Here is a 23,731-nt window from a genome sequence, read left to right as displayed (position 1 = left end):
TTGCTTTTCTATAGCTAAGTCTGGACTCAAGCCCACAAATTCTACAATACTTTGTAATGGCTGGCAACAAGCATCGCGAAAAGAAAGAGAAAAGAAGTTATTTATAAATACATCATGGGATAACTGGAGGTTTGTATTTGTTAGTGGTTCAGTTTCTACAAAGTAAATATAAGGCCCTAAAAAGCAGAAGATAGAACTAAATAACTTTAAACTCAAAGGAGTATGAAAATCCCACCATACTTAAACATCTTGCGACGGGCACACTATGATGAAAGTGGCCTGGGAGAACCTCACTCTCAATTTTTTGCTTTTACTAGCATCCAAGCAGGCCATGTTTATGCTACAAATTGTGATTGACGCAAACTGTGGTTACGTCAGCATACAGCTGCTGAAGTGTGTATAATTGCTCGGAGGTGTGGATATTTGGATGTGCGCCACAGGTAACCCCAGTGTGCCAAGCGCAGCTGTCTGGCAAAATGCCTTTTGGAAATTTTTGCAATATGGGATACAAATGACTTACCTAAGGACCTCTGGGAACTAGGGGTCAAGTTCCCAGCATGCAATTTTCTCCATCTCATCATCCCATCCATATCCCATAATTTTTGCACCTTTTAAAAAAAAAAAAACACAAACCCACATGGCACTTTTTGGTCTCTGTCATCTCCGACAGAAGCATAGAGCTTTGCACTGTTCTCATGAACATTCAAATACAGGACAAGCGATTCATCTGTATTTGCAGACCTGCAGGAAATACCGCAACAACTGGGGACGTGAGGATTTCTTTGAGGACAGATTGCTGAGGAACACAGGAAAAAGCAATTCAAGGTTGTCGGTGGCATTCACGGAGCAGCTGCAGATGGTGGAGAACCACTTCAGGGCCCGAGAAACAAGCACTGAGTGGTGGGATCGCATCATCATGCAGGTTTGGGAAGATGGGCAGTGGCTGCAGAACTCTCAGACGTGAAAGGCCACATTTCTGGTTCTGTGTGCCAAGCTTGCCCCAGCCCCTCAGTGCATGGACACCAGAATGAGAGCTGCACTGACTGTGCAAAAACAAGTGATACTCGCACTGTGGAAGCAATGCCAGATTGCTACACGTCAGTGGGAAATTATTTTGAAACTGGAAAATCCAGTGGGGGCCGCTGCCATACAAGCATGTAGAGCCATTAATGGTCTCCTGCTATGCAGGACTGTGCCTCTTGGCAATGTGTAAGACACAGCAGATAGATTTGCAGCAATAAGGTTTCCAAACTGCGGTGGGGCGACACACAGCACATATATCCCTATTTTGGCATCAGCCATCTTGCCACAGCGTGCATCAATAGAAAGGGCTACTTTTCTATGGTTATGCAAGTGCTGGTGAATTTCCAGGGATGCATCACCAGTATCAATGTAGGCTGCTCAGGGAAGGTGCATGGATACTTACATGTTTAAGAACACAGGACTGTTCAGAAAGCTGCAAGCGGGAATATTCTTTCCCGACCGACAATATAGAAATGCCAATAGTGATTCTGAGGGACCCAGCCTACCCCTTGTTCCCCTGGCTCATGAAGCCATACATCAGCCACCTCAACAGCACCAAGGAAAGATTCAACTACCAGCTCAACCGGTGCAGAATGATTGGTGAATGTGCTTTTGGTAGACTGAAGGGACACTATTGGTGCTTACTCACTAGACTGGATCTCAGCGAGAAACATATCCCCATGGTTATAGCTGCTTGCTGTGTCCTGCATAATATCTGTGAGGCAAAGGGGGAAAAGCTGCTGCCAGGTTGGAGGTGGAGCAGTTGTCTGCTGACTTTCAACAGCCAGACACAAGCGCGATTACAAGAGCCTAACACGGAGCTGCACAGCTGAGGGAAGCTTTGAAAGAGCACTTTAACAGTTAGCCACTGTAGTGTTCTGTGCTGAACTGTTCTCTGGACTTGGAGATTTGGGTGCTGCTGAGAACTGTGTCATGCTTGCTGTACATTTATAAATATGACTGGGTGTTTTCCTGAAGCTCTGAATTATGTGGTGCTTGGTGTGAACTTGCATGTACTGTGCGCTATTTCTATGCCATTGCACATGCTCTGACCACAGAGCCACATACCAGGATTGGAGGAGGGGCAGTGGAGGAATCTATCACTGACTTACATGTATGAAGAAAACAAAAGAGACTCTCATAATCATTGACAGTCTATCACTGAGGCCTGGATCCTTACAAGTGGGTGCAACAGCTGTGTCCAGCCAAATCAGTGCAGATCACCACATTCCTATCAAAATACTACATTCCAAGTGCATTTGTGGACCAACCAAGAAAGGACAAAATACTTCTGAAAAATCGCCAGGGGTTGTGACCATGTAAGGAATTTATCATCATTTCCATGAAGAAGTTGTGGCTGGTGGAGGTCTTGGTGAAGACTGAACTACCATCATTTTAATAACTGTCGGGACTTCATAAATGCTTCCATTACCACACTGCCAGATCAGACTAGAGAAGCTGCTACTGTCCAATGTGCTTTGGAGAATCAGAAAAGTAACTCCAGCTAACTGGCTCTCTCAGATCACTTCCTAGGAAGAACACTCCCATGATCAGAGACCATTTCGCTAATTTGCAATGAACCAATGAAAACCAATGTCCAAGAAGCTTGTTAAAGTAAGCATTCAGACCCACACTTTGACTACCTGTGGGGCAGTGGGCACAAGCGCCAGTTCTGTGATTTTAAGCCAACTGAGAGTAACTCACCACCATGAAAATTCTCACCCACCAACTGTGGCCAGGTTCCAGCCTTTTTGCACAACCTGAGCAGCACACAGAGGCTATATCCTAACTGAGACATTGGTCCTTTGTCTATTATCAAGGGAACCCCCCATCTACTGTTAATTAGCTCAACGATCCCCTCTTTGAAAAGAGTTTTGATTACCATGAACCAAAAAAGTCATCCCAATAGTGCCCAACCAGGTACCAATCACTCTCACTCTTTAAAACTCACCCAGGGATTATGCTAAAATTGAGTGTCTGCAGGTGGCAAGAAGCCACCAGCTGGAGGGCAGGAAGTGCATTAAAGCAAATGAATACAAATACATTCATGCAGTGTGGAAATCCCCCAATACATCCTTTCACTGACATTTCGACTAAGTGCCGTGTAAACTACAGGAAGTGGTTTTCTTCCTTTTCCCACACCCTTCCCCACCTACTTAGATATGACCTATAATCACACTGTTTTTCTTCTTGATCATCCTGCAAAAGTTATTAGAAGCTTTAAAAAACTCAGTTAATCTAGAAACTAATTTTAACCACACGGTGATATTTGGGAGCACTTAACTGGAAACTGCAATTTAGGCCATTTAATTAGACAGCTCCTTTTGTAAATGAAGACAATTTGTATATATTCACAACTAAAAAATAAGCAGCAGACTCACTTTTTTAAATTTAATTTACTCATGATCAAAATATTCCCATTTCTTTAGATCTATCTCCATTAATACAAAATATGTACGCCTACATCTGAAAGCAAGTATTAATTACAGAAATAAATAGCCCGTTAAGCAGAGAGATCTGTATACAATAGCTAGAAAGAACAAAAAGCATGGTTATGTTCTGTTTTGTAGAATTTCTATACACTTCATCAACTAGAGGAGAGAACAAAGCCATTGAAACCATAAGCCTTGCTATAATACAGTTTGAAATTCAACAACCAATCATTTTACCAAAAAAAGAAAACAACAAGTTAGTTTTTCAGCTTACAAATGTATCTATCCTTTAAATGAATTTTTACCCTCTTCCCATGAAATATGGAGACTACATTCTGATGCAGTTTCTGGTTCATGGAATGATTTCTCTATGTTTTACAACTCTTGGCTACAGGGCTATATAGGACCTCTTTGGAAATCTACAGTTGTATAGAACTTGAACGTGTATCATGCAAGAAAGAGATGAAAGACGGCCCACTTTCTCCAGGGTGTAGGCTGCTACAAGCACAGCAGGCTATGCTCAAGTCTCTCTACTGGCTCCCAGTCACTTTCAGATGCCAGTCTCAGGCCTTGGTCCCAATCTTCAAAGCAATTCATGGACCAAGACCCAGCTACATTAAAGACCAAATTTTGATCTATGAATTGCAAAGACACTTGCGCTCTTGTGGGCCAAAGCACAGCACATGAAGCCCAGGACAAACGGCACGAGAGCTGGTAACAAAACATTCTCGGTTGAGGGGATCCAGCTTATGAACAAACTTTTAGAGCAGCAGTTCTCAACCCACTGCCTGCGGGACGCATGCGGCCCAATTAGCACACAGCTGTGGCCCACAATGATAAACAGGTTGAGAACCACTGTTTTAGAGTCTGCCTGACTTTAGGAAACACTTGAAACTTCAAAAAGCCTTTCCACCAGAGTAAGATTGACATTCAACACTGACATCCCCTGCTACCCAAGCACCCTCACAATAAAAGAGCCTGTAAAACACACTGACAAACCAATCAACCAAAACAAACCACAAGCAGAGTTATTCCTCCATAAAAGGGAGGCAGGCCATATGATCCATGAAGTCCACTAAGGATTTCATTATTGTTATTGATTTTATGTGGAAGGCACTCAAATTGCCACCCATTTCTGGGCAAACAGATAATGTGAATGAGATGTGGGGAGACAGGAGAAAATGCAGAGAAAAAGCACTGAAATGAATAAAAATACATTTGTAAATCAGAAATTTGACACTCGTTTTGTTGGAATGCAAGTGTGACTTACAGCAAAATCAATACATCTAACCATAAAGATTCCTTTTAACCACCCCATATACTAATGTACTGTATTTATTAAAGCCATTTTATTCTGATCACAAAATAATCCAACAATCACAGAACCAGTTATGTGTTGATACTATTCTCTTAATTTTGCATGTATGTTTAGTGCATTATATCCAGGTTCTGCCTTGTCTTGCGAGCATACAGTAGGCCATGACTCTGCAATGGGACCTTGCACTAGGGATATGAGAAAGTAAACCCCAAGGTTTAGTCTGATATTGAGGTTTGCTGAATCAAGACAGACTGCTGAATCAGGACATAGGTTTGTTGGAATGTCTCACTAATTTTGTCCATTTTACATGGCACTTCTGTGTCTTGCAATGATTCATCATTTATTTTTAAATGTCTAAAAAATGAACACACATAAATATGCCGGAGGACAAGCTTAAAATATGTGATTTCTTTGAGTTTCATCCTACGGTAACTAACTGACCCAGCAAATGAAGCAATTAATTGGTAAAAAATTAATGATAAACAAAGAAGCTATATTCCACAGCTGTTATTATTGGGATTTATGCAGTGCAATTTATGGCACTAATATATAAATGCAATTTTTTCCAACAACTTTCAATTGGTACTTAAGTTTGATCTGTCTTCAATAACCGCCCCCCCTCCCCATATATATATATATACACCGCTACCTCAATATAAACGCCACCCGATATAACACAAATTTGGATAGAACGAGGTAAAGCAGTGCTCCGGGGGGGCGGGGCTGCGCACTCCGGTGGATCAAAGCAAGTTCAATATAACACAGTTTCACCTATAACGCGGTAAGATTTTTTGGCTCCCAAGGACAGCGTTATATCGAGGCAGAGGTGTATAACATAATGAAATAAATGTTTGTTATAGATGGCATAAAATATATGCACTGCTGAAACAATATTCTTAGGTTAACCATTTAAGAACAATTTATAAGTACCAGAATATTAATATCATAGTACTTAGGGTAAGAAAAATATTTTGCTACAAATATTTCATATATGATGCAGGCACTGAGTGCAGTAGTACCTAATATCGTCACTGATCTAGGATTATGTTGATGTCTTTCTAGTGAAATAACTGTTTTGGCTCCAGAGGTCTATTACCCTTTTGTTGCCTTCACTGATAATTTCTGGTAGATTAACAGATTGTAATGCGCTGAGATATAAAAGAGCTGGAATTGCAAACTAAGTATTTTATTAATTTCATAGTATATTTTGCTGTAAAAACTGTTCAGGTGGCATTCAAACAGTATGTATGGAGTCCTAATTTGGATGACATTGTTCAAGGTTTGGTAAACTCATACTGGCTATTCACAGTTCTGGCCAGAGTTCAGGGGACTATGCCAACTGCCACCTGAGGGTTTGTTTGTTTCTTTGCTACAATGCCAGCCTCCCACCACAAGAAGGCACAATGCAGACCAGCTAGGCAAATAGCTGGGGACAGTCCACAAAGTTCTGTTGACTCCTCTCCTCTTACGTGCTGCAGGTGGTGTCTGCATGCAGAGAGGCAGGGGGCTCACAGACAGAAAGGAGGGGGACAGAGCATTTACCCTCCACTGAGATTGTGTGACCAGGAAGGGGAAGTACATCCCTCTCACCAGTTTACCCTTCCAGGATCTTGTTGCGGGGCTAGAGGAGAGAGGCCACTGGAGGAAAGAAGAAGGGGACTGACCCCACCCCCCTCCCCGACATAACGTAAGGAGATAATGCCCCATAAAGTTGCAAGTGGGGAATGGGATCAGGCCTGCTTTTCTCCCTGAATACTCTAGAGGGGGCTAGAAAGCCAGTGGGTCTCCAGAGAAGCACCAAGAATTTCTGGCCTATCCAATAAACTAACCTGGGAAAAATACTACTGACCAGAGAAGCCTGGGACAAGAAGAAGTGCTATCTGGGCAAGTGACAGCACCAGGTTTCCTGACTGCCAGACCAAGACACAAGGGAAGCTGGATGCAAGCTGAATGACCTCAGGCACAGCAGCAAAGGGAAGGTGGGCTGGAAGGGACTGAAGGGGAGTAGGGTGACCAGATGTCCCGATTTTATAGGGACAGTCCCGATTTCTGGGTCTCTCTCTTATATAGGCTCCTATTACCCCCCACCCCCTGTCCTGATTTTTCACACTTGCTGTCTGGTCACCCTAAATGGGAGTGAAGTGAAGAGAACTGACTTTCCCCTCAACAAATGTGAGAAGGGACTGAGGCTGCAGAGCTATTGGTCTGAGCTCATTACCTGTACGCCATAAGTAATGCCTTGGGAGCAGGGCCAGGTATACTGCTGAGCATACCTGAGGCCAAGCTTCAGTTTGTATATATTCAATAGTGTGCTGATCAGAGGTCTATGGGAATGGGAACTATGGAAGAAACTTTGGGTCTGAACTTTTCTGTTATAATCAGGGAGTTCAAAGAGTCCTCTGCCATAAAAGCAAATATTTTCATTTTCTAGCCAAGCCAGTATAGCCACATAGCAGTTTTCAGAGCACTACAACACCCCCCCCCCCACCGCCACTACAGGTCATCATCAGATATAGAACCCAAGAACTCAAGCACCAAAAATACAGCCCTCAACTATTTGAGCTAAATTAATAACTCCATTAGCAAGCACTAGTCATAGGCTCTTATCCTCTATGACATGTGAACCATCCACTAGAAGGGAATATGACACAATTTAGCCAATGTGTTACACAAAATTAGCTGCCCTAGCCACTGCTGCAAGACAAGAATATAATTTGGAGAGAGAAAATAAAAACTAGAGGACACAGCTAGATAGTTCACAGGCAACTATATTTTTGCCAGAAAGATAAACAGCAATGTAATTTGCAACCCAAGCCAGCATAGGTTTTATTTTAAAATAAACTACGATTTGGTTACGTGCTGCTGCAACACACAATTTATTTCAGGAGAGAGAAGACTCCTTGCTAAAACATTATTACAGCCATTGGCAATTGCAAACTTCTACTGCCACTGCCAGGTAGTTTAATTTCCTAGATCAGTGGTTCCCAAACTTGTACAGCCGCTTGTGCAGGGAAAGCCCCTGGCAGGCCGGGCCGGTTTGTTTACCTGCCGCGTCTGCAGGTTCGACCGATCGCAGCTCCCAGTGGCCGCAGTTCGCTGCTCCAGGCCAATGGGAGCTGCCGAATGTGGTGGCTAGCACATCCCTCGGCCCGCGCCGCTTCCAGCAGCTCCCATTGGCCTGAAGCAGCGAACCGCGGCCACTGGGAGCCGCGATCGGCCGAACCTGCGGACGCGGCAGGTAAACAAACTGGCCCAGCCTGCCAGGGGTTTTCCCTGCACAAGTGGCGGAACAAGTTTGGGAACCACTGTCCTACATTAGTCCTTGCCTTTAAAAACATCTGTAAGAAAAAGGTACATACACACAGACTTGGGTGATTTACAGATATTTTGAAAAAATATCAGACTACCCCAGTTTGGATTTTGGGTTTAGAAAAACCAGTAAAGGTTGAAGCAGCAGAGGGTAATGCCAAAGAAATGGGCTGAGTAAGTGAGAAGTACATGAAACGCGAGTATACTAAGGTATATGAGGAACTTAAAACTGCATATACTTGAAGAAATGGGAGCTCTCAAGATGGAATCAGACCAAACATCAGCAAAACATTTTATATGCTTGGTTTAAATAGTTCTCCAATATAACTGAGTCTGGAATTCACATACCGATATTTCCTGTATGAATACTGTTTTCTCACCCGTCTTCCCATATGGAATTTTCCCCCCTTCCCACATGGAAGTTCTCAGAATAAATTGTAAGATTTGGATTTGGCCAACATAAAGAACTATAGCTATTTGCTAAGGTGTGATTACACAAGGCATCTATTGTAGAAAATAAATTTATTGCAGCAGGTATTAAGGTGCTTTCCATGTAAAATAATGGTGCAAGATTACATTAGATAAGAAAGCTTGCAAGGGATAGCAAGAGTCCTTTGAACTAATATCCAGAGTTTGCTGTGTGAAATCAAAGACATATCTGAAAGCTGTGTGGTATTTCTCTATTTAGAAAGTTTATTCCTCCTTATTCTTTGAAAAAAGAACAGAAGTACTTGTGGCACCTTAGAGACTAACAAATTTATTAGAGCATAAGCTTTCGTGGGCTACATCCCACTTCTTCGGATGCATATAGAGTGAAACATATATTGAGGGGAGATATATATACACACACATACAGAGAGCATGAACAGGTCGGAGTTGTCTTACCAACTCTGAGAGGCCAATTAAGTAAGAGAAAAAAACTTTTGAAGTGATAATCAAGATAGCTCAGTACAGACAGTTTGATAAGAAGTGTGAGAATACTTACAAGGGGAGATAGATTCAATGTTTGTAATGGCTCAGCCATTCCCAGTCCTTATTCAATCCTGAGTTGATTGTGTCTAGTTTGCATATCAATTCCAGCTCAGCAGTCTCTCCTTGGAGTCTGTTTTTGAAGTTTTTCTGTTGTAAGATAGCCACCCGCAGGTCTGTCATTGAATGGCCAGACAGGTTAAAGTGTTCTCCCACTGGTTTTTGAGTATTATGATTCCTGATGTCAGATTTGTGTTCATTAATTCTTTTGCGTAGAGACTGTCCGGTTTGGCCAATGTACATGGCAGAGGGGCATTGCTGGCACATGATGGCATATATCACATTGGTAGATGTGCAGGTGAACGAGCCCCTGATGGTATGGCTGATGTGATTAGGCCCTATGATGATGTCACTTGAATAGATATGTGGACAGAGTTGGCATCGGGCTTTGTTACAAGGATAGGTTCCGGGGTCAGTGTTTTTGTTCAGTGATGTGTGGTTGCTGGTGAGTATTTGCTTTAGGTTGGGGGGTTGTCTGAGATACTGCAGATTAGAGTGGTTTATTCAAGAGGAGGGGAGGTGATTTAGTGCATCTGTGTGGATTATATTATTTGCCTAGAGCAGGGGTGGCCAACCTGAGCCTGAGAAGGAGCCAGAATTTACCAATCTACAGTAATTCCACACTTAAAGTTGTCCCGGTTAATGTTGTTTCATTGTTACGTTGCTGATCAATTAGAGAACATGCTCGTTTAAAGTTGCGCAATGCTCCCTTATAACATTGTTTGGCAGCCGCCTGCTTTGTCCACGGCTTGCAGAAAGAGCAGCCCATTGGAGCTAGCTGGTGGGGGCTTGGAACCAGTGTGGATCAGCAGCCCCCCTATCAGCCGCCCAGCGGCTATCAATTGCCTGGCAGTTCAGGTGTCCCTCCCCCCACTGCCGTGTGCTGCTCCCGCCCTCTGCCTTGGAGCTGCTCCCAGGAGCCTCCTGCTTGCTGTGCAAGGGGTGGGGGAAGAGGGGTGCTGATGTCATGGTGTCCCCGTCCCCCTGCTCCTTTACCCCATTTCCATAGGGGACGACGACACACGACAGGTCTCAGGACAGAGGGAGCTTGCTGGCACCGCTGCTGTCTCAACTTGCTGATCTTCTTAAGAGGGCAATGTACTTAGACTGGGGTCAGCGTACTTTAAAGGGGCAATGCACGTTTCTCTCTCACACACATGGTGTGTGTGTCTGTCTCTCTCTGCCATGCTGTCTCCCCTGCCTCCATTTGTGCTGCCTTGTAGAGTGTGAGGCTACATTAACAACAATGCATTAACCCTTGAGGGCTCAGCCGAGGGCTAGTTCTTCATTTAACAGTAAGGCATTCCCTGGGAAATATCCCACCCTCTTCCACCCTCTGATTTCACCACCTCAACCAAGCTTCACAATCATCATTGCTGTGTACAGTATTAAATTGTTTGTTTAAAACTTATACTGTGTATAGGTGTATGTGTATATATAAAAATTAGTCTTTTGTCTGGCGAAAAAATTTCCCTGGAACCTAACCCCCCCCCCCCCCCCCTACATTAATTCTTATGGGGAAACTGGATTCGCTTAACATCGTTTCGCTTAAAGTAGCATTTTTCAGGAACATAACTACAACGTTAAGCGAGGAGTTACTGTACATTGCCAAAGAGCCACAGTAATACATCAGCAGCCCCCATCAGCTCCCCCCCAGCACCTCATAAAGTCATAGAATATCAGGGTTGGAAGGGACCTCAGGAGATCATCTAGTCAAACCCCTGCTCAAAGCAGGACCAATCCCCAACTAAATCATCCCAGCCAGGGCTTTGTCAAGCCAGGCCTTAAAAACCTCTAAGGAAAGAGATTCCACCACCTCCCTAGGTAGCTCATTGCAGTGCTTCACCACCCTCCTAGTGAAAAAGTTTTTTCTAATATCCAACCTAAAGCTCCCCCACTGCAACTTGAGACCATTACTCCTTGTTCTGTCATCTGGTACCACTGAGAACAGTGTAGATCCATCCTCTTTGGAACGCCCTTTCAGGTAGTTGAAAGCAGCTATCAAATCCCCCCTCATTCTTCTCTTGTGCAAACTAAATAATCCCAGTTCCCTCAGTCTCTCCTCATAAGTCATGTGCTCCAGCCCCCTAATCATTTTTGTTGCCCTCCGCTGGACTCTTTCCAATTTTTCCACATCCTTCTTGTAGTGTGGGGTCCAAAACTGGACACAGTACTGCAGATGAGGCCTCACCAATGCCTAATAGAGGGGAATGATCATGTCCCTTGATCTGCTGGCAATGCTCCTACTAATGCAGCCCAAAATGCCATTAGCCTTCTTGGCAACAAGGGCACACTGTCGACTCGTATCCAGCTTCTCATCCACTGTAACCCCTAGGTCCTTTTCTGCAGAACTGCTGCCTAGCCACTCGGTCCCTAGTCTGTAGCAGCTCCTGCCCGCCGGCAGCCCTGCCAATCAGCACCTCCCCCTCCCTCCCTGTGCCTCCTGCCCGCTGCAATCAGCTGTTTCACAGTGTACAGGAGGCTCTGGGATGGAGGGGGGAAGAGCAAGGGTGAAGCAGGGGAGGGGGCAGGAAGGGGCGGGGGCCTTGGGGTAAGGGGTGGAGTGGAGGCAGGGCCTGGGATTGAGCAGTGGAAAGCTGGCACCTGTAGCTCCAGCCCCGGAGTCAGCACCTATGCAAGGAGCCGCATATTAACTTCTGAAGAGCCACATGTGGCTCCTGAGCCACTGGTTGGCCACCCCTGGCCGAGAGCACTAATTTGCTTAAGGGCCAGACAGATAAACAGTTCAGTCAAAAGTCCAGAGAGAAAAATTAACAGTCCTATACATAAGGGCTGAAGCTCCAAACTTCTTGCGTCCAGGGCCTCTCTCCCACTGTTTTCCAAAATCCACTCCCCCATACCCACACTCCATCCTAAAAAACGCTAGCCAAGTCGCTGCCAGAGGCGCAATGGCCACACCGCTATATTTAGCGTGCTAGTTCGGTCCCCAGTAGCAGTCACTGGGGCTAAGGCAGGCTCCCTGCCTTCCCTGGCTCCACGTGGCTCCTGGAAGTGGCCACCATGTCTGGCTCCTAGGTGGAGGGACGATCAGGGAGGCTCCGCACGCTGCTCCTGCACCGAGTGCCAGCTCCGCAGCTCCCATTGGCCATAAACCGTGACCAATGAGCTCTGTGGGGGCGTTGCCTGCAGATGTGGACAGCACGCACCATGCAGAGCCGCCTGGCTGCCCCTGTGCCTAGGAGCTGGACATGGCGACCACTTCTGGGAGCCGCGTGGAGCCAGGGCAGGCAGGGAACCTGCCTTAGCCCCAGTGCACCACTGACTGGGAACCGCCTGAGGTAAGCGCCGCCCCGTTGGAGCCCGAACCCCCTCCCACACCCCAAACCTCTGCCCCAGCCCTGAGCCCCCTCCCAGAGCCCACACCCTGCACCTTCTCCCACACGCCAACCCCCTGCCCAGCCCTGAGTCCCCTCCTGCACCCAAACTCCCTCCTGGAGCCTGGACCCCACACCCTCTCCCGCACCCCAACCTCTTGCCCCAGCCCAGTGAGGATGGAGGAGAGTGAGCGACAGAGGGAGGGGGAGGGCCTCTGAGAAGGGGGGCAGGGCAGGGCCTCGACAAAGGGGTGGGGCAAGGGTCTTTGGTTTTGTGAGATTAGAAAGTTGCAACCCTAACCCCTAAATTAAAGAATGATAGCCACAGACTGCACTTTAAGATCCAGCCTCTGATCATTGTGAAACGTTCTATGCTCCTAGCATAATATATTTGCTTACACTAAAACATGAAGTGATCCCCCCCACACAACCACCACATAACCAAATCACACACACCTTTGGCAAATGAGATGTTATTCCAAATATCGTAAACCCATAACATTTTATTTTATGTTATTTCCTGTTTAAAATGGATTAAACAACCTTGTGGAGAAGATACATTCTTTAAATGGTTGATTGGTTGGCGTGTTTGATTTTTTTCTAAAAGAAAGACAGACACCCACTTCTATGAAGAGTAATCTATAAAGTGATAGAACTGTCTAGAAACCTGACTAAATTAGCATGATTCAATTTCTATAATAGCAGGTCTTCTTAAATGTTATATGAGTCACATAGCTAGCACTGTAGCTAAGGTTGCAAAATAGTTTCAGTTATAACCTATTTTCATATGTACAACACTTTCCTTCCAAAACATTCACCTTTCACTCTGAAATTTTCCATGTTTGGTTTCTATCAAAAGGTGAATTTGTTTTTGGAAAGCATGAGCAAAGTCCCTTCTGGGGATTTTGAGTTTTGTGAGGGAAAGTATGCTTTTTCAACCAAGAAAATTGAAAACAACTGTAATGTGAAACTGGGCAATGTAAATGGTGCTTAATGAAGTTCACGTCTGTGACCAAACATTAAAATAAAGATAGATTTGATAATGGTGATATCAGTGAAAAAAATCATTGCTGAGAACGCTCAGTTGGCATCTGCTAAGATTTTTTTTAAAGCAGAGGCTAATGAAGTCCTCTCCAATCCATGGTATCACAGTACCTCAGTTTTGACACCCACCCACCCACCCATGTTAAAAGGTCATGAACCACGCCCCCAAAAATCATGAGTCTGGCTCAAAAATCTTAAATTAAAAAGAACTAATCTTGTTTTTTCATCTGTCTCCTGATCTGAACTTCTTCCATACACTCCCAGTTGTGCGTGTGTGAGAGAGAAAGAGACACAATGAGAGTGCTGTTAACTCTTGCAAATTTATAGTTAATAAGGTGTTGGCACATGCAGCAGGAGCTCTCACCAGAACCCTGTTTTTCAACCTTTTTAGATTCAGGACCCATTTGTAAACCTTGATGGCCTGTTGCAACCCAGAGATCCACCTGGACGTGCCCCCAGACTTGATTCCCCCCCGCCCCGCAGAGGTCCATTGAAAGGGAGGGCTCCAAACCAATATTTCACATACCCCTGACAGATGTTTCTGGTAGGGGGGCTTCCCCAGCTGCTAACTGGAGGGAGAGAGGGAGGGGTGAAGAGCCGAGATAACCCCCAAAACCACACAGCCCTCCCCATGGCTCTTGGAGGGACAGAGGGCAAGGGATGAGGGGGATCTGGGAGCCTGGGAGTGAATCTGGGGGTGTAGTGAGGAAGGAATTGGGATTCTGGGGGAAATGGGGCAGGAATTCGGGGAAGATATGGGGCAGAGGGTTGGCGAGCCAACAACTCCCCAAAGGACAGACACACACACACACACACACACCCAGCCCATGGGAGGCAGAGGGTAAAGGGGTGGAAGGATTTGGAATCCTGAGGTAAAATGAGGGGACTGGAGGAAGGAGCTGGGAGGCAGCAGGGGCCAGGATGGGTGGTTTGACAGAGGGGGAGTCGCCTGGCTGATGGGAAGGGTACATGGGGGGGGGGTTCAGACTGGGGAGCATAATGGGGGTTTGGAAGACTGGGTGTTGTCTGGCTGTGGGGCATGGGGCGGTACATCATGGGGGGGGGGGGGAAATACTGGAGAACCTGAAACCAATTGCTCCCTCTCAGCTCCTGTCCCGTGGGGGTGGCTGGGCTCAGCTTCTCGCTCTGGGCATTACAACCTCTGGGAACAGCCAGGCCACATTTGTGAGAAGGGTTTTGAGACCTGGTGCATGGGATTACAGTGCCATTCACTCAAATTTGACTTGTCCGGCCTTCCCATAATCATGACAGAAAGGCCAGATCTGAGCGGTGCTGTGATCCCATGCAGTAGGTCACAATACCCAGAGTGGGGAGCTGAGCCCAGCCAGCCCCATGACCCTTTGACGCATTCTAGTGACCCAGTTTTGGGTGGCAACCCATGGGTTGAGAAACTCTGTACTAGAGGACTCAATTGAGCATGGGGCTGCTTTGTGCTAACCATTGTACAAACACATAGTAAGAGACAGTCCTTGCCCCAAAGAGCTTGCAGGCTAGTGCCAAATACAGTAGTGAGTGTGACATGGGAGCTGTTACTGAGATCCATGAAACTTCTCTTACATAGGGGCCATGAAAACATCCATTGGATGGGAACAACTTTTACTCTCTGCTGAGCTGGGCTGGATTCAAGCTGGTTGAAAGAGTTGAAAGGCTCTACAGCTCATCAGTAGGGCCCTACCAAATTCACAGCCATGAAAAACACATCACAGACCGTGAAATCTGGCCTTTCTCCATGAAATCTGATCTTTTGGGTGCTTTTACCCTATACTATACAGATTTAATGGGGAAGACCAGCGTTTCTCAAATTTGGGTCCTGACCCAAAAGGGAGGTGCAGGGCAGATCACAAGGTTATTTTAGGGGAGTCATGGTATTGCCACCCTTCCTTCTGCGCTGCCTTCAGAGCTGGGCAGCCAGAGAGCGGCACCTGTTGGCCGGGCGCCCAGCTCTCAAGGCAACGCCCTGCCAGCAGCAGTGCAGAAGTAAGGGTGGCAATACCATACCATGTCACCCTTACTTCTGTGCTGCTGCCTTAGAGGTGGGTGGTCAGAGAGTGGCGGCTGCTGATCAACGGCCCAGCTTGGAAGGCAGCAATGCAGAAGTAAGGGTGGCAATACCATAACATGCCATCCTTACTTCTGTGCTGCTGCTGCTGCTGGTGGCGACTGCCTTCAGAGCTGGGTGCCTGGCCAGCAGCCGTCGCTCAGCTCTGAAGGCAGCAAACACCACTTCACTCCTAACACAGTCATGTTTAAAAATGTATTATCTGGGAGTGGTCAACTGTAGGGCCTACCTAAACAGCTTTAAAACACACCCTATTTCCCTAGCCTAGCCATGCTAAAATTTCACTCTGTTATAAGTGAGGACAGAGTTTGACCCATGCTCCTTTGACTAATTTTTCCACATCCCAATCTGGTAGATTATAAACAGAGTACAATGTAGGAGTTAGCATTTTACTGCCTGCTATGTTTTTGTTCTGCACTCCTTCTGGGGCTCAAGCCATATGGGCCTGGCTGCTGGTATTTCTCAGGCACAGGATATTTTTAACTTTCACATTTAATCTTTTCCTTTTGGTTACTTTTAGGGAAAACAAGTTCAGGGACTTTGCTGGGGATTATGTTAGGGACTTTGATTCAAACTCTCCTACTTACTCCCTCTTCCTCATCTAGCCCTTTGACATTTCCAGTCACTATTTCTCTGGTTATGTCTGCACTGCATCTGGGTGTATGCTTTCCAAAGCGGCATACAGACACACGCTAGCTCTGCTTGTGCTAGCGTGCTAAAAGTAGCTGTGTGGCCTCAGCTGGTTGGGCTAGCCACATACCCGGGGGGTCAGGTGGGTTTGTACTCAAGTGGCTAACCCAAGCCACTGGGGCCATACTGCTAGTTTTAGCACACTAGCTTGAGCAGAGCTAGTGGGAGTCTCTCTACCCGTTCTGGGAAGCATGCTCCCAGCTGGCTCCCAGCAGCTGTGTAAATATCCCCATAGAGATCTTTCTCCTCAGCAGCCCCTTCTGGAACAACATGCATCCTCACCCCATTTACTCTCCATCCAGGGCCGGCTCCAGGCACCAGGCAACCAAGCTGGTGCTTGGGGCAGCACCTGGAGGGGGGCGGCGCGGCGCTCTGGCCGCCGGGGGGAGAGCCGAGCCCCAGCCGGGGCTCGCCGCCCTCCCCGCGGGGGGGCGGCCAGAGGCTTTTTTGCCTGGGGCGGCAAAAAAGCCAGAGCCGGCCCTGTCTCCATCTGTTTTCAAATAGCTGAAACTATCTTTTTTCTCCCTTTCCCGTATATTTAAAATAAAAATGAAGGGAGGGTGATAGTTTTATTTAACTTTGCAACTATTATTTAACCCCATCAAAGCATCTGGGGATGAAATATATGGAAGGCACTATGCAAAAGAAATCTGAATTGTAATGCTCATGGCTCAGAAATAAACAGCTTTTCTTCATGAATACTGGAAAATTCCAGACTATAATTGTGTGGATTTCACAGTTGATTCACAAAGGAAACCCCAGGATGGAAAAGAAATTGAATAATACTGTGAGCGTGGATGGCAAGTCAGAGCTAAAATTTCAACTTTCAAGTTATTACAAAGCATGACAGATACCAGAAACATTTATAAAAGACCAGTGCAACAGCACCTCAGATTTACTTTTCAATTCTTATTTACCTGTTTTCGATTTATTGTCTACGATCTCACCCTTGACCTGGCAAACAATTCAACTTGTTGAATGACCTAAAACAGGGGTGGGCAAACTTTTTGGCCTGAGGGACACATAAGGGTTCCAAAAGTGTACGGAGGGCTGGTGTAGTGTATTAAATTGCTCCCTGTAGGAATGTGCTACTTACGATGTACTACTTATGGCTGCCAGTCATGGTGCTCCATAAGTAGGACATTCCTACAGGGAGCAATTTAATGCACTACACCCGGCAGCTCTCGTAGCTTTTTTAAAAATGGGATATTTTGCATAGTTTCAACAAATCAGCGTTTTTCATCAAAAACATTAATCATATTTTCCAACCAGTTCTAGTTCCAAGTAAATAAAGATACTTGTATGTCTTTCCAGAGGCAGCAGTATAAACCTGGCCATAGGGAGGCTGGCACTTAACCTTAATTAATATTAATATATGGAGATATACCTATCTCATAGAACTGGAAGGGACCCTGAAAGGTCATCGAGTCCAGCACTAGCAGGACCAAGTACTGATTTTGCCCCAGATCCCTAAGTGGCCCCCTCAAGGATTGAACTCACAACCCTGGGTTTAGCAGGCCAATGCTCAAACCGCTGAGCTAAAAAGATCATACCAATAAGAAGCAACAAGTACTAGCCATTGCTCGAGAACAAGGTGTTCAACCAAATGTTTCTGTGGTCTGACCTGGTAATGTATGTCTTTCCTGTGTTTCTATATACATATCTCTTCCACAATTCAGATTGTAATTTTAGGATTTCATTATAATAGGAACATCAAACAAAAGCCCACAAGGAGCCTAAAGAATAAAGATGCTGTTTTGAGAGATTACAAATAGTTTATTACTCTGAAGTAAGTAATTTTACATTATTTTTAATGCAGTTTTAGTGCTACTCTCCTCTTTCACACAATTGTAATTTACTCCTGAAACAAAAGTCTAGTTTCCCTCTCCCACTGTTACTAGCTTGTCAACACCATCAGAATAATAAATACACTTGTAAAGTTACTGCATTATGTTGAGTAACAGCCTACATTCATATATTGAAAGAGTTAGAACAAAAAGAATCCCCAAATCTCTCTACTGACTTAAAGAATAGCAATGCTGAAAAATATTATCAAGTTTGTCTTTTTCCACTACCTAAAACTACTGCTTTAGTCATCCACTTCTAGAGTGAATATCAAAGTCTTCTCACACTGACTGAAGCACAGTGAATAACGCTGTTTTTTACTGTTCAATCAGCCGCAGGTTTTGTAGAGTCCAGTATGAAGTAAGATTTGTGGAGACCTCTGGAGGACATCTACAGCTGTAAAACACAGCTGAAAGTGTGGTGGAATGGAAGTGTAAGGCACTACTGGATGTTCGAGATGTTGTCAGGAGGATTGTGTCAGATAGGAATGGATTCAACTGAAGTGCTTGCCATTGGAAGGCCATGTCTGAATATGCAAATGTGGTTCAATAAACACGGCTCTGTGCAATCTCATGACATTAAATTAAGAATGGGCCAATTTAGAACTGAATATCAGGACCTCTCTCAAGACATCTAGATAGACTTATGTGTAGTGCTGGGGAGGAGCCGGTGGTCATGGTACATGTAGGTACCAATGACATAGGGAAGGATAGGAGAGAGGACCTGGAGGCCAAATTTAGGCTGCTAGGTAAGAGATTGAAGTCCAGGACCTCCATGGTAGCATTCACTGAGATGCTCCCAGTTCCATGCGCAGGGCCAGTTAGACAGGCAGAACTGCAGAGTCTCAATGCGTGGATGAGACAATGGTGTAGGGAGGAGGGTTTTAGATTTATTAGGAACTGGGGAAACTTTTGGGAAAGGTGGAGCCTATACAGGAAGGATGGGCTCCACCTAAACCAAAATGGAACCAGATTGCTGGCACTTAACATTAAAAAGGTTGTAGAGCAGTTTTTAAACTAAGGGCTGGGGGAAAGCCAACAGGTGTGGAAGAGCACATGGTTTGGACATCCCTTAGGGGAGGATCTATTAATAGAGAATTTCTATGTCCTAGTGAGGACGAGAGGATGGAAAATGATAAAATACAGGTAGGGTCTGATCAGAAACAGTCAAATAAAAAAGAGTCCCATTCAATTACATTGTGTAATGGCAGACAGCTAAAAGGAGACAAGTTTTTAAAGTGCCTATATACCAATGCTAGAAGTCTAAATAATAAAATGGGTGAACTAGAGTGCCTCGTATTAAATGAGCATATTGATATAATAAGCATCACAGAAACTCGGTGGAATGAGGATAATCAGTGGGATACAGTAATACCAGGGTACAAAATATATCGGAAGGACAGAACAGGTCGTGCTGGGGGGGAGTGGCATTATATGTGAAAGAAAGTGTAGAATCAAATGAAGTAAAAATTGTAAATGAATCAAACTGAACCATAGAATCTCTATGGATAGAAATTCCATGCTCTAATAATAACAATATAGCGGTAGGGATATATTACTGACCACCTGACCAGGATGGTGATAGTGACTGTGAAATGCTCAGGGAGATTAGAGAGGCTATTAAAATAAAAAACTCAATAATAATGAGGGATTTCAATTATCCCCATATTGACTGGGTACATGTCACCTCAGGACGAGATGCAGAGGTAAAGTTTCTTGACACCTTAATTGACTGCTTATTGGAGCAGCGGGTCCTGGAACCCACCAGAGGAGAAGCAATTCTTGATTTTGTCCTAAGTGGAGCATAGGATCTGGTCCAAGAGGTGAATATAGCTGGACCGCTTGGTAATAGTGACCATAATATAATTAAATTTAATATCCCTGTGGCAGGAAAAACACCACAGCAGCCCAACACCGTAGCATTTAATTTCAGAAAGGGGAACTACACAAAAATGAGGTTAGTTAAACAGAAATTAAAGGGTACAGTGCCAAAAGTGAAATCTCTGCAAGTTGTGTGGAAACTTTTTAAAGACACCATAATAGAGGCTCAACTTAAATGTATACCCCAAATTAAAAAACATAGTAAGAGAACCAAAAAAGAGCCACTGTGGCTAAAGTAAGAAGCAGTGAGAGGCAAAAAATGCTTCCTTTAAAAGGTGGAAGTTAAATCCTAGTGAGGAAAATAGAAAGGAGCATAAACACTGGCAAATGAAGTATAAAAATACAATTAGGAAGGCCAAAAAAGAATTTGAGGAACAGGAGCCAAAGACTCAGGAAGTAATAGCAAAAAAATTTTTTTTAAGTACATCAGAAGCAGGAAGCCTGCTAAACAACCAGTGGGGCCACTGGACGATCGAGGTGCTAGAGAAGCACTCAAGGAAGATAAGGCCATTGCGGAGAAACTAAATGAATTCTTTGCATCGGTCTTCACGGCTAGAATGTGAGGGAGATTCCCAAACCTGAGCCATTCATTTTAGGTGACAGATCTGAGGAACTGTCCCAGATTGAGGTATCATTAGAGGAGGTTTTGAAATAAATTGCTAAATTAAACAACAATAAGTCATCAGGACCAGATGGTATTCAACCAAGAGTTCTGAAGGAACTCAAATGTGAAATTGCAGAACTACTAACTGTAGTCTGTAACCTATCATTTAAATCAGCTTCTGTACTAGATGACTGGAGGATAGCTAATGTGACGCCAGTTTTTTAAAAGGGCTCCAGAGGTGATCCCAGCAAATACAGGCCTGTAAACCTGACTTCAGTACCGGGCAAACTGGTTGAAACTATAATAAAGAACAATATTGTCAGACATATAGATGAATGTAATTTGTTGAGGAAGAGTCAACATGGTTTTAGTAAAGGGAAATCATGCCTCACCAATCTACTAGAATTCTTTGAGGGTGTCAACAAGCATGTGGACCAAGGGGATCCAGTGGATATAGTGTACTTAGATTTTCAGAAAGCCTTTGACAAGGTCCCTCACCAAAGGCTCTTACGCAAAGTAAGCTGCCACGGGATAAGAGGGAAGGTGCTCTCATGGATTGATAATTGGTTAAAAGATAGGAAACAAAAGGTAGGTTGTTCTCAGTTCTCAGAATGGAGAGAGGTAAATAGTGGTGTCCCCCAGGGGTCTGTACTGGAACCAGTACTGTTCAACATATTCATAAATGATCTGGAAAAGGGGGTAAACCATAAGGCGGCAAAATATGCAGAGGATAAAAAACTACTCAAGATAGTTAACTCCAAAGCAGACTTTTAGCTAGCTAACCTTGAGCACAATGGTGCTCCTACACCAGCAGAAAAACTCTTTGTATGGGTGTATGCTGTGTCTACTGGAGGGGACTATGCCAATTCAGGCTCTGTCCTGTAGATATAGCCTTACTCACACATATTATTTCCATTGACTTCAACTGGATTATGTGGAGAAGTAAATGTTCTCAGAATTGGATCCCAGGTATGACCCCAATGAAGCAAAGATAAGTCATGTCATTCATTTCAATCAGGGACAGATCAGGCCTTTATTGGAATCATCCTATGAGGTGAGAACATAAAACACACGACAAAACTGGGAGGTGGTTTGGATACTGTGTAATTGGAATAAACAAAAAAAAAATGCTGACAAATACTAAGTTTGGGTTCTATGCATCACTGTACAGGAAACCAAGTATGCAATGAGGCACAAGGAACCTCTGTCCATTCCATGCCCTGGACACAGACCAAGGTCAACCACAGTCCCTGCTGCTACTATTCCCTTCCTCTCTCCCTGAGGCACCTCTCTCCAAAGGGAAGAATGGACACCTCCATGCCCTTCCACACGAGTCCACAAAGGCACTATTAAGAGCAAAGTGCATCAGCCTAGGAGGATTATGCAATCTATGTAAACCATCCTGCACGCATGGGAAGGGTTGTGCTTTCCTGAGGCAGAGCATCTCCCCCAGTTCCCCTGAGGGAGGCCAGCTCAACACTGCCCCAACACAGGGCTGGGCCTTAAAGGCACAGTGTAACCCTTGTAAAATGCTTTAAGATCCTTGGATGAAAGGAGCTTTAGAAATGCAAGGTATTTTATACTACTACCTTCTGTTGTATAAATTTATTGTACCAACGTTACAGATGTTTTCTCTGCCTCTGCTGTACAGTACATCAATATTTACTCATCCAATGTTATTTTGAAAAGTTAAAAAAAAATCTGTGGGTTGGAAGAAAGGGAGAAAAAAAAAAACCAAGGACTGTAAAGGAACAGCATCAAATTGACAATCATGCTTCGAAAAACAAATCTGTTTCCCTTAGTTATGTTACTAATAACTCTTTGGAAACAATAAGAAATCTGCCTTCAACTCAGATCTGTAATTCTCCAGTTTTCCAACTCATATGCTTCCTCCAGCACAGATTATGGGGGTTTGTTTACACGTCCCAGTACTGGCTCCTCTCAGGCATCACACACACAGGACATGATGAAGATCACATGCAGCTCTGAATCTCATGTGCTTCCTCCCCCATTCATAAGGCCATTTCTTTTTTTGTTTTTTATTTTTTTAATAGATTTTCTGCGGATGTATCAGTGTTTATTTGAAAATTTAAAAAACAAGTAAAAATTGGTAAAAAACGAAAATGAAGGGCAGACTCTCCACCAGCAGGAAAACGAGATGGGCAGGGAGCCAGGAAGTGGACGGGGAAGTGCTGAAGGGCCAGGGTCAGGAGGGGGCTCTGTCTGGCATGGGGGACAGTGCTCAGGGTGAAGCCTTCTCCTCCACTCTTGACTCTGGCCCTTCAGTGCAGCCCCATCCACTTCCCCTGTGAAAAATTCCTGAAGCCCCAAAAATCCAAAATTGGGATGAAAATTAGTAAAACCCGAATACTGGCTTTGTCGAAACCCAGGAAATCTGAGAAAATCGGTAAATACTGAAAACAAAGAGCCCTACCCATTCACTCTGCAGGAAGGGTATAAGAGAGAGCAACTGCTCCAGGCTGTTAGAAATGTGGCTAAAGGGATGAGGCTGGTTGTCATAAATAGAGAGAGAAGGGTAGCATAAAATCCCTCTTTGGCAGCTACACTGAATTGCCTTATCTGTAATGGGTTAAGTAGTTCAAATAACCTAGTTGGCACCTGACCAGAAGGACCAATGAGGAAAGAAGATACTTTCAAATCTGGGCGGGGGGGGGGGGAAGGTTTTGTTTGTGCTCTCTCTTTGTTGTTCCCTCTCCAGACAGAGGGAGAAGCCAAGCAGGTACAAGATCTCCTGAAAATATACCTGGAATAATCCATCTAAATTCACAGAAATTGTAAGTAGGGCAAGGAAATGCGTTAGGTTATCTTTTGTTTTAGCTTGTGAATTTTCCTATGCTACACAGGTAGTTTTAGTCCTATTTTTGTAACTGTGAAGCTGAGCCCAGTGGGGAATCCTCTGTGTTTTAAATCTTTTTATTACCCTGTAAAGTTACCTTCCATCCTGATTTTGCAGGTGTGATTCTTTAATTTTTTTCTTTCTAAATAAAGTTCTTCTTTTAAGAATCTGATTGATTTCAGTGTCCTGAAGACAGGGCTGGCTCCAGGCACCAGCCAACCAAGCACGTGCTTGGGGCGGCACCTGGTAAGGTGCGACCAATCTTGGAGTGGCGGGGGGGGGGGG

The 23,731-nt window shown here is 44.7% G+C and overlaps 1 protein-coding gene across 8 annotated transcripts in view; it reads right to left on the bottom strand.

Moving 5' to 3' along the window:
- INPP4A (inositol polyphosphate-4-phosphatase type I A) overlaps nt 1-23,731 on the bottom strand; it is a 193,732-nt gene that overhangs the window by 80,834 nt on the left and 89,167 nt on the right. The window lies entirely within an intron of this gene.

Source organism: Terrapene carolina, unplaced genomic scaffold, assembly GCF_002925995.2.
Source record: "Terrapene carolina triunguis isolate 2854851 unplaced genomic scaffold, T_m_triunguis-2.0 Scaffold21, whole genome shotgun sequence".
Lineage (NCBI taxonomy): Eukaryota > Metazoa > Chordata > Testudines > Emydidae > Terrapene > Terrapene triunguis.
The sequence above is the reverse complement of the archived record's forward strand: the minus strand, read 5'-3'. Positions and strand labels throughout refer to the sequence as shown.